The sequence below is a fragment of the Panicum hallii genome, chromosome 3 (genome assembly GCF_002211085.1).
Source record: "Panicum hallii strain FIL2 chromosome 3, PHallii_v3.1, whole genome shotgun sequence".
NCBI lineage: Eukaryota > Viridiplantae > Streptophyta > Magnoliopsida > Poales > Poaceae > Panicum > Panicum hallii.
Genome location: NC_038044.1, coordinates 48,364,405 through 48,374,863, shown reverse-complemented (window position 1 = coordinate 48,374,863; position 10,459 = coordinate 48,364,405).

Here is a 10,459-nt window from a genome sequence, read left to right as displayed (position 1 = left end):
CTACATGGTATGCAATGATTTAAGCGAGATGTTGCTTGAGCTAAAGATTTTATTTCACGATAAAGTTTTAATCCAATAAATTAATGAATAAAACTCATGTAACAAGGGGGTGGGGTTCCAAACTACCATCTATACTAAGGTTATGTCATTTTAATGGAATTACTTTGAAGTAATTCGACCAGTTTGATTTTTTTAAAAACCATAAAGTTTCTAACCTTGAATTTTTGTGGTTAAATTTATTTTCAATAAATAAGCTTATTGTGAATTTTTCATAATTTTTTGGAAACAAAAACTATAGTTTTTGAATTTGAATTCAAACTTTAAGTTTAAATTCAAATCCCAAGTAATCAAAATTAGAAACTCATGAAAATTTAATTATGAACTAATTATCAATATATTAGGCTATGATAAAAAGATTTAAACAAATAAGCCTTAGGATCATGCTTAAATAAGTTCAAACCCTTTTAAGTTTGATTTGCACAAGTTCAAAAGAACTTAAACTACAAAACAGTACTAAGCTTGAAATTTTAACACAAGCTCACTTATGATCTAAACAAGTTACATACTAAATTTCACAAGAAAGTAAGCTTGTATGCAAGAGTTATGCATAAAATACCTCTTTTACTTAGGTTTAAAGTAGATTTAAAAGTATTTAGTTTCAAACCAATCTTTATTAACAAAAGTTGTAGGGCTTAAATTCTAGTTTCCAACAAATTTGATTTGGTAATTTTTGGAATTTTCTACAATTTTCTATGAATTTTATAATTTAGCTGCTTTGCACACATGAAATAATAAAAGAGTTTCGCAGAGAGACCCCTGGTTTCTTGCATATGGAACCCTAACACATAAATCTAGATTACAATCGGGTCCTTGCCGGGGGAAGACGATGGCCGTGGCGTCTGACTGGCATGTTCTCACCGGCGGCGAGGATTTGGTCGGGGAATAACAGGTTCTACACGATCTACATGATCTACTATGCTCACGGGTGGGTGATGTGCACCAAGACAAGTGACGGAGCATGGCCGGCGACGAGAGATGGCGCCGGCCGTGGCGGCGCGTCATCGTTCCCGGTGAGGGGCCGGCGAACATGAATGGACAAGGCACGCATGAGCTTTGCAAGAGTGCGGGGATGCTATTGCAGTACTCAATTGGGCCAGAGGTGGGGCAGAGGGAGGTGTTCGATGGTGGGGCGGCTCGAGTTCTCACCGGCGGCGATGGCGACCCGGCGTTCCGCCGGCTAGGATGCCGGAGGGTGGCGGGGAAGTAGTCGAGGAGCTTCTACGGGTTGGTGTAGTGCTGCTGGTGCTCGTGGCCGGGGTCAAGGGGCTCTGTAACGGTGGGGCGACGGCGAGGCCGAACAGGCGGCGGAACAGCAGCTCATCGGCGTCGTGGTCCAGCTATTCCAGTGGAGGAACTTGAAATTGGTTGGCTCGGTGAGCTTCTGTGGGTCGTGGCAATGCTGCTGATGCACTGGATCGAGGTTCGGAGGTGATGGGGGTGGCTGTCGATGGTGGGCAGTGGTGGCGGCGGAGGTCCGGTGAGGGATTGAGCTCGAGGAAGAGGAAATGCTGTGGCCTGGGGTGCTTGGGGGAGTAAAGCAACTCGCAGAGCAACAGCTGAGCATGCCTTAAGGCCAGGAGGGGTGTTGCACGCACGAGCAGGAGCTGGCGACGCCGACGGCACGCGTGGTAGCTCGGGCGGCGGCGGTGCGACGTGGGGGAAGTAGGGGCAGCCAGCGCGGGGGCGGGGAAGGCGGCGGCGAGGCAGGGGAGGGCACGTGGATAGGTGCAGAGCGGCGCTGGGGTGGCCGGGGCGCTGCACATGGCTGGCAGAGCGGTGGCGGCGCGCGGGCAGAGGAGCAGAGGAGGGAGAGAGAGAGGTAGACGAAAGAGGACCGGGTTGTAATTTTTAGAAAAGACAGGGACCCCACTGTAATGCTCAAGTAACTTTCAAACCAGAGCTCAAATGAAGATGGGCCCAAAAGCAAAAATGTAGTTTCTTTCAAAATCTACAACTTTACTTCAAGGTTCATTCACAGAAGAGCTAAGGATTTGATGTTAATATAAAACATAGCAAAGTTTCTAAACTTTATATAAATCCTATTTAAAAATTACACTACATGTACATCCTAGGTGTAGTTTCACCTATATTTACGATTTGAATGCAAGTTTTTGACTTTTGTAAAAACAACCTTTATGTATTTGAATTCCACTTCCCATTCTCATCTATTTAACACTAAAGGACCTTTATTAATTTACAATTATATATACAACCCTTTTCCTTATCATTTGAATTTTTAAACACACTTTCACCACATTTCGCACCCAACTTCATACTAAAATTTAGTGTGTGACAAAGCTAAGTACCTGAGTGTCACAGCCTTCCCCCCTAAAAAGAATCTCGTCCCAAGATTCGAGAACAAGCTGGAATTGAATGATTAAGTTTGGGGGTTGGCTTGGAGGAAATCTGGGAAATTACGCTGAAGATAAGATTCGGTTTCCCATGTTGCTTCTTCTTCTGTATGATAGTTCCACTGAATCTTGAACATCCTAATGGTTTCTCTTCTAGTGCTTCTTTCTTTGGTGTCTGATATTCTAATTGGATGTTCTGTATAGGTTAGATCCGGTTCGATTTCGATGGCTTGGGAATTGATGATCTTGGTAGGAACTTTGACGTATTTTCTAAGTTGAGATACATGGAAGATGTCATGGATGGCCGCTAATTGAGGAGGAAGTTTAAGACGGTAAGCTACGGGTCCACAGATTTCAAGGATCTCAAAGGTTCCGATGTATCGAGGAGCAAGTTTCTCTTTTACGCCGAACCTTTGAACACCTCAGGTAGGAGATACTCGAAGATAGACGAAGTCTCTGACTTGAAACTGTAATGGTCTTCTCCGTATGTCAGCGTAGCTTTTCTGTCGAGATTGGGCTGCCTTTAAATTGCTCTGAATAGTTTTTACTTTTTCCTCTGCTTCAGTGACAAGGTTGGGTCCAAAGATTTTACGCTCGCCGGTTTGTGACCAACTCAAAGGAGTTCGGCATCGGCGACCGTATAATTCTTCGAACGGGGCCATTTTGAGAATGGTTTGATAGCTGTTGTTATAAGAGAATTCTGCCAGTGGCAAGCATTTGTCCCAATTCTTGTCATACTGAAGGACACAGGCTCTAAGCATATCTTCCAAAATCTGATTTATCCTTTCGGTTTGTCCGTCTGTTTGAGGGTAATATGCGGAGCTTCGGATTAACTTAGTTTCAAGAGCATGTTGCAGTTGCTCCCAGAACCGAGCAATAAACTATGCTCCACGATTAGAAATGATCATCTTAGGTACTCCATGAAGATGAACGATTTGATCCAGATAGATTTCCGCATACTTTTTGGTATTATACGTAGTATGCACGGGAAGGAAATGTGCAGTCTTGGTCAATCGATCAACGATTACCCAAATGGAGTCATGCCTTAGAGAAGTGTTGGGTAAGCCAACGATAAAATCCATACTGATATCCTCCCATTTCCAAGAGGGAATGGGTAAAGGTTGCAGACTACCAGCAGTTTTAAGATGACTGGCTTTGACTCTTTGGCAGATATCATATTCTAAGACATACTTGGCAATTTCTCGTTTCATACGAGTCCACCAGAAGTTTTGTTTCAGATCCTGGTACATCTTTGTACTGCCAGGGTGCATAGAGAATTTAGATAGGTGGGCCTCATCCAATATCTATTTACGGAACTTATGGTCCTTGGGTATAACGATACGTTCGTTGAACCATAAAACTCCTTCTGGATCTACTCGGAAGCACTTATACTTTCCTTCTTCTTGTGTTATCTTCTGCTTAATGATTCTGACCCCTTTATTGCGCTGTTGAGCTAGAACAATGCTATCCCTAAGCGTGGCTTCAATTGAGAGATGGTTCAAGTCACCTTGGGGAATGATTTCTAGATTAAGTTTTGTCATTTCCCAATAAAGCTTTGCGACTAAGTGCATCCGCTACGACATTGGCCTTGCCTGGATGATAGTGTTCTTCCAAATCATAGTCTTTGATAAGTTCTAGCCAGCGTCTTTGCCTCATATTCAGGTCTGCTTGTGTGAAGATATACTTGAGGCTTTTGTGGTCGGTATAGATATGGCACTTCGTACCCATCAGATGATGTCTCCAGATCTTAAGTGCATGGATGACAGCTGCAAGTTCAAGATCATGGGTAGGGTAGTTCTGTTCATGAACCCTGAGTGCTCGTGATGCATATGCAATTACTCGGTTGTCCTGCATAAGCACACAACCAAGTCCGGTTCCTAAAGCATCACAATAGATGTTGAAAGGTTTTGACACATCTGGTTGAGCTAAGACTGGAGCAGTTGTAAGATGATCTTGGAGAGTGTGGAATGCATCTTTGCATTTTTGATCCCAAGAGAATTTAACACCTTTCTTTAGTAGTTCGGTCATGGGTTTGGCTATTCTGGAGAATTAAGGAATGAAACGATGATAATAGCCAGCTAGAACAAGAAAACTACGGATCTGATGGACTGATGTTGGATGTTTCCAATCCATCACTTCTTATACTTTACTGGGGTCAACGGATATATCGTCACCGGAGATAGTATGACCCAGAAACTTCACAGTATCTAACCAGAACTCGCACTTGGAGAATTTGGCGTATAAATGGTGGTCTCTTAATCGCTGAAGAATAACATGAAGATGTTTTGCATGATCTTCCGAATTTTTAGAGTAGATCAGAATGTCATCAATAAAGACCACAACAAATTTGTCGAGTTCTTGCATGAAGACAAAATTCATGAGATACATGAAATATGCTGGAGCATTGGTAAGACCAAATGACATGATGAGATATTCATATAGACCATATCGGGTGGAGAAGGCCGTTTTTGGAATGTCACTTGGCTTGATCTTAATTTGATGATAGCCGGAATGAAGAATAATTTTGGAGAATACTTTAGCTCCGGCTAGCTGATCGAAGAGAATGTCAATGCGGGGTAGGAGATATTTATTTTTGATAGTTACCGCATTGAGAGGACGATAGTCTACACATAGCCTTAAGCTATTGTCTTTCTTCTTCACAAACAAGGCTGGACAACCCCATGGTGATGCACTCGGACGAATGAAACCCTTATCAAGGAGGTCTTGGAGTTGGATTTTTAACTCGGCAAGCTCATTGGGTGGCATACGATAGGGTCTCTTAGAGATGGAGGCAGTGCCAGGCTGTAGTTCTATGATAAATTCGATATCCCGGTCCGGGGGCATTCGAGGCAAATCGTCTGGAAAGATATCTGAGTATTCACAAATGATAGGGATATCCTTTAACTTGATCCCGGTTGCAGCATAGGTGCAAGAATTGATGTACTCCCATTGTGGAAGATAGAGAATGGTAGGTTGGTGCTCAGGTGAATCTATTTCCACGGTTCGGGAGGAGATATCTAATGACACATGGTGCTGGGTCATCCAATTCATACCTAAGAGAACATCCATTCCTTCTAGGTCTAATAATAGCAAATCTGTCCTCATCAGATTTCTACCCATTTGGCACGCTTCTACAAACTTGGTTTGAGGAAATTTTTCCACCAGGAGTTGCTATCATATAGGACCCACTAGTAGGATAAAGATCCAAGCCTAATTTAGTCCCACATTTTATACTGACAAAACTATGGGTGGCACCAGAGTCAAAAAGAACAATCACGGGTTGATGGTTGATAGAGAAAGTACCCGTCATTATTGGTGTCCCCTCGGGGAGTTCGGAGAGAGTGGTGAGGTTCACCCTTCCCTGGCGGACCTGGACCACTTGCTTCTTGCCCTTGCCCTTGCTGGTTGGATTGGATGTTGGCCCTTGGAAGGATCTCCTAGGTTGGGGGCAATCCTTGATGAAGTGGGACGGGCTTCCGAAGTTGAAACAACGATAATTGTTGTTTCCTTTGTTGACTGGCGGAAAGCTCGGTCGTGGACCCTGTTGCTGTTGCTACTGAGGTTGTGGTATTGGTGGTCGATTAATTCATGCCTGCTGGGGTGGTCTGGCTACCCATCTGCCAGGCAAGTTACTTTGAGGCGATGCTCGGGTGGCAGCATTCTGAACTAACCGATACCTTGACGGTTGTGTAGCTAAAAGCCTTGTGGGTGTCTTTCTTTTCTTTTCTGCTCTGTGGGCTGAGATGCAGTCCTCTTGGGTAATGGCCATATTGACCAGCTCATTGAAATTGTTGGCCTTTACCAAATTCAATCGTTCCTTAAAGTTTGGTGTTCAGGCCTCGTCGAAAATGATCTCGTTTGCGTGCATCATTGTCCGCATGGTATCCTACGTACTGGCACAAGTGGTTAAAGACTTGTGCATATTGCAGGGCGGTGCGGGTTCCCTAAGTCAGATTCAGAAATTCATTGAGCTTTCGCTCAATGAGTCCTTCGGGGATATGGTGCGCTCGAAAAGCAGTCCGAAATTCATCCCAAGTGACGACATGACCGGCAGGCTGCATGGCGTGATAATGATCCCACCAGATGTGGGCAGTGCCACGTAGTTGTTGGGCTGCAAAGAGCGCCTTGTTCCCATCTGAACATGGGGCAGACAATAAGGTGAACTTGGACTCGATGGTACGAAGCCAAGCGTCAGCATCAAGAGGCTCGTCCGCCTTATGGAATAGTGGGGGCTGGGTACTGAGGAAGTCTTGATAACTGGCCGATGGGGGTTCATCTCGGCCTCGGGATTGATGATGATATTGGCCCATTTGAGCCTGCACCAGCTGGTTGAGGAGTTCTGTTTGTCGGGCCATGACTTCGGCCAGATTTGGAGGTGGCGGTGGCGGTTGCTGGGAACCGCTGGCCTGATCTGCCCGAAAACCTTCCGGGGTTCCGCGAGTAGCTCCAACCATCTGAAACAAAGGAGATGTCCATCATTATCAACATATTCTTACTCCTAATTTCAGATGATGCACAGTTGCCAAAAAGGTATGTATATGCTCCATTCAATCAACTCATTCAGATGCAAGGATATTGGGCAAGATGGTAAAACTCGAGATTTAGATTACTACGCAAACACTGGTGGTCCTTACATCTTACATCAGGGCACTTTGACTACTATAAGCCTTTCCATAAGTACACATGCCACATATAATACAACAAGTAGCTATAGATCTAGGTAGACTACTCACTACCTATGTCACATCTTTCTACACTAATTACAACTAGGATGTCACCAACTCAAACGAAACTAAAAGTCATCGAAGTTGCCCACGGATGACTGACTGCCTGAAGAGGAATGATGGGGACTAAGAACAGGATCTCCATGCTCAGAATCAAGGTCTGAAACTCCCTCAATTTCCTCTAGATCTTCTTCTTCGGCTTCGGGTGCTGGTACAGCAGGAGGTGCTTATGGCAGAACCAACCTGAATTATACCGGCTCAAGTACATGAGTCCATTCCTGAGGGCTCCAACGTGCTTCAAACGGTATAATCCCTTGGCCTGTCGGGTAACGTCCCGATAAACCACCGAACATAGGATAAAATAAGGTTACCTCACACGAAGGTGAGTCTAGAGATACAGTCACCATCATATTTTACATCACAGGGCATTACATTACAAGAGTTTCTAAAAGTAGTACGAAGTTTCAAATCTAGAGAAATTATTACCAATTGTTAAAGTTATAGTTTTTGGCAGCGGAAAACAAATGCGACGATTTACAACACGTCGTCAAGACAGATGTCATGCAAATCCCGGGCACGACATCACTCGGTATCATCAGTGTTGGCCGGGGACGGATTCCATTCCACGAACCAACCATCTGGAAGAGCACAGGGCCAAGGAAGGGGAAGAGTAGGGTCTTCAAAGATGTTTCCTGAAAAACATATAACTGTCACACCCGATTTATAAGAACATAAATCGAGCAATCATATATGCGCCAGGATCAAGTCACGCATATATACAACAGATTATCAAGATATCACAACACATGTCACGAATAAAAGCGTATAAATTATAAAATGAATATCTTTATTACAACTGAATCAAGAATCAGTTCAAGGAATGCGGAAGCGTAAAATGGATACATGAAGAGCTGGGCGCCACAGGGACGTCGACTGGGAGACAAACGCCTAGAAGTCGTCGAAGCCGCTGACGTAGTCCTCCACGTTGCCGGGCACTGAGCAGCAGTCGAAGATATCCGAAATAGAACAGAAGAGTAGAGAGGCAAGTGTGAGTACAAACTCGTACTCAACAAGTATAACACGAGCATGAGGCTCTAAGGTTAGCTGACTCAACTGCATTAGCTTTTAGTCTTGGCAAATTTTATTAAAGCTAATTACTACAAGTGGATGAATTACCATAACCCAAATTGCATAAGATTTAATCAATATTAATTAAGAACTACTGAGAACCATCCGAACCAAAACCACCCGGGGAATCTCCCTAATCAAAGGTTGATAACCCCACTAATCAAAAGGAGGATCTGGGCCACTCATGACTGTGAGCACAGCTGATATATCAGTTTTACACTCTCGAGAGGTTGCACAACTTTACCCACAAGTCGTGAGCTACGCTAGTTGTTCATCACACTTCCTTAGGTGAGATGGCTAGCAAGCACACTACGAGACCGTTACAAAGGATCACATTGGTAAGGTGTAACCGCTAAGGATTCTGGATCAGCGACGATGGGGCCCACCTCCGGGGGTACAAGACACACAGCACAGACCAAGCCGGAGGAGTAGGGACCATTGAAGCTTACCACCCCTCTTGCCCATGCAGGTAAGTTACTCCCGAACCAACACGACCTAATTAGTAAGTCAAGACCGTCCCATTCCAGTCTTGTGGTTGCGCGGTTGTCCCAGGTTGTCGCTCTATGAACCGGTCCTTATGGAGAGTGGCCAACCAAGCACTAAGCACCGTGCTGGCCCCCTAAACCATGTTTCTACAAAACATATTTTTAAGGACGCACAAACCACTCAAGCACACAGCACAGAGGGTCGGCTCCAGAATTAAGTTACATAAGATCATTAACAAATTAATTAGAAAGGACCAAGTGTGTTATAGCGCAGCAACCTAGCACAACTAACCAAAATGCAACCCAAAGGATATATATAAAGAATATAAAGTGGCTAGGAAAGTCCTTATAGGCATACAGTATTAAAATGCAGTATGAAATTGTATTTAAAAGTGATAGGCTGTTCATGTTATACTTGCCTTCCTCGTACTCTCCCGGCTGCTGCTCGAACTGCTCGGAAGATGGCTGCTCCTGGTACTGCTCCGGTGGCTCGACGTCTACTCACGATCGTAACAGCAATACATGGGCCACACATGCACACACATGCAAACAATAGCAAAACATAAGAAACAATACGTCAATACAATGGAATAGCACATAAAACTAGCCTAGAACTATTCTACGCGTTACAACGATCGTGTGGACATAAAGAACACCTAAAACGGAGCTAAAACACGAAAACTACGCTTAAAACAAGATCCAGGGACCCATTTGCGAGAAAAACTGGACTACAGGGGTTTCTGTGCAAAAACTGAGGACCTAAACGTAATTAAAGCATAGACTCAGGGGCTAGCACATGAAAACCTGGGTCTTGGACGGCGGGTTCTAATTCCAAAGAGCTCAGGGGGGTCCGCGCAAGAAACAGGGTTAAACTGCAAATATTTTTGAACTACGGTGGACCGCGGGTTGATTCTTGAAAAGTGCATGGACTCTTTAGCAAAATCGCCAGCGCTGACCGGTACGCTGCCCTTTGACTCGCGCGCGGAATCGATTTGGGCCACTGGATCTGCATCGGACGGCTCAGGGAAAGTAAGGGGGTCCGGGCGGCGTTGTGGCGACGCCGGCGGCGGCTGCTGCGGCGGCGCGGCTCGGGCTCGCCGGAGCTCGACGTTCCCGCTGCTCCGGGGGCCGAAGCTTCATGACTTCTAGCCAGGGAGGACCACCGGGACACGGGGAGACGACCTAGGGCTACGGCTGGGCCTAGAGGGGCTCGGGCTTCGCGCGCGACGGTGAGCGGCGGCGGTCATCACCGGCGAGCGGCGTTCCAGGGGCTGCGGCCTGCCAAAGCTTACGGGGGTTGGTGCAAAATAACCAAGAAGAGGAGGGGAGGCGCACCAAAGGGTTGTGGAGGCCGGGGCGGCGGCGGATGGAGGAGAACGACGACGACCGGCGGCGGAAGGGCTCGGCTCTTCGCGGGGGACGGTGATGCCGGGGTACCCCAGGTGCCTAGACCCCACGGTCGGGCTCGGGGTTGACCTGTGAAGCTGGCAGAGGGGTCAGGGAGGCATGAAGCTCACCGGCGGCGGGCAATTTCGGTGGCGGAGGACTTACCCGTGGCGGCGCTTTGGGGGAAATTCGGACCGAGGAACGGGCCGAGGTCGCTGGTGAATGGCTCTGGAGCTCCGGGGTGGTGAGGCGGTGTTGATGCGCAGGCTCTCGCGGGATGTGGCGCGGTGCGACGGCGTGCCCACGGTGGCGCAGAGGTGATGGG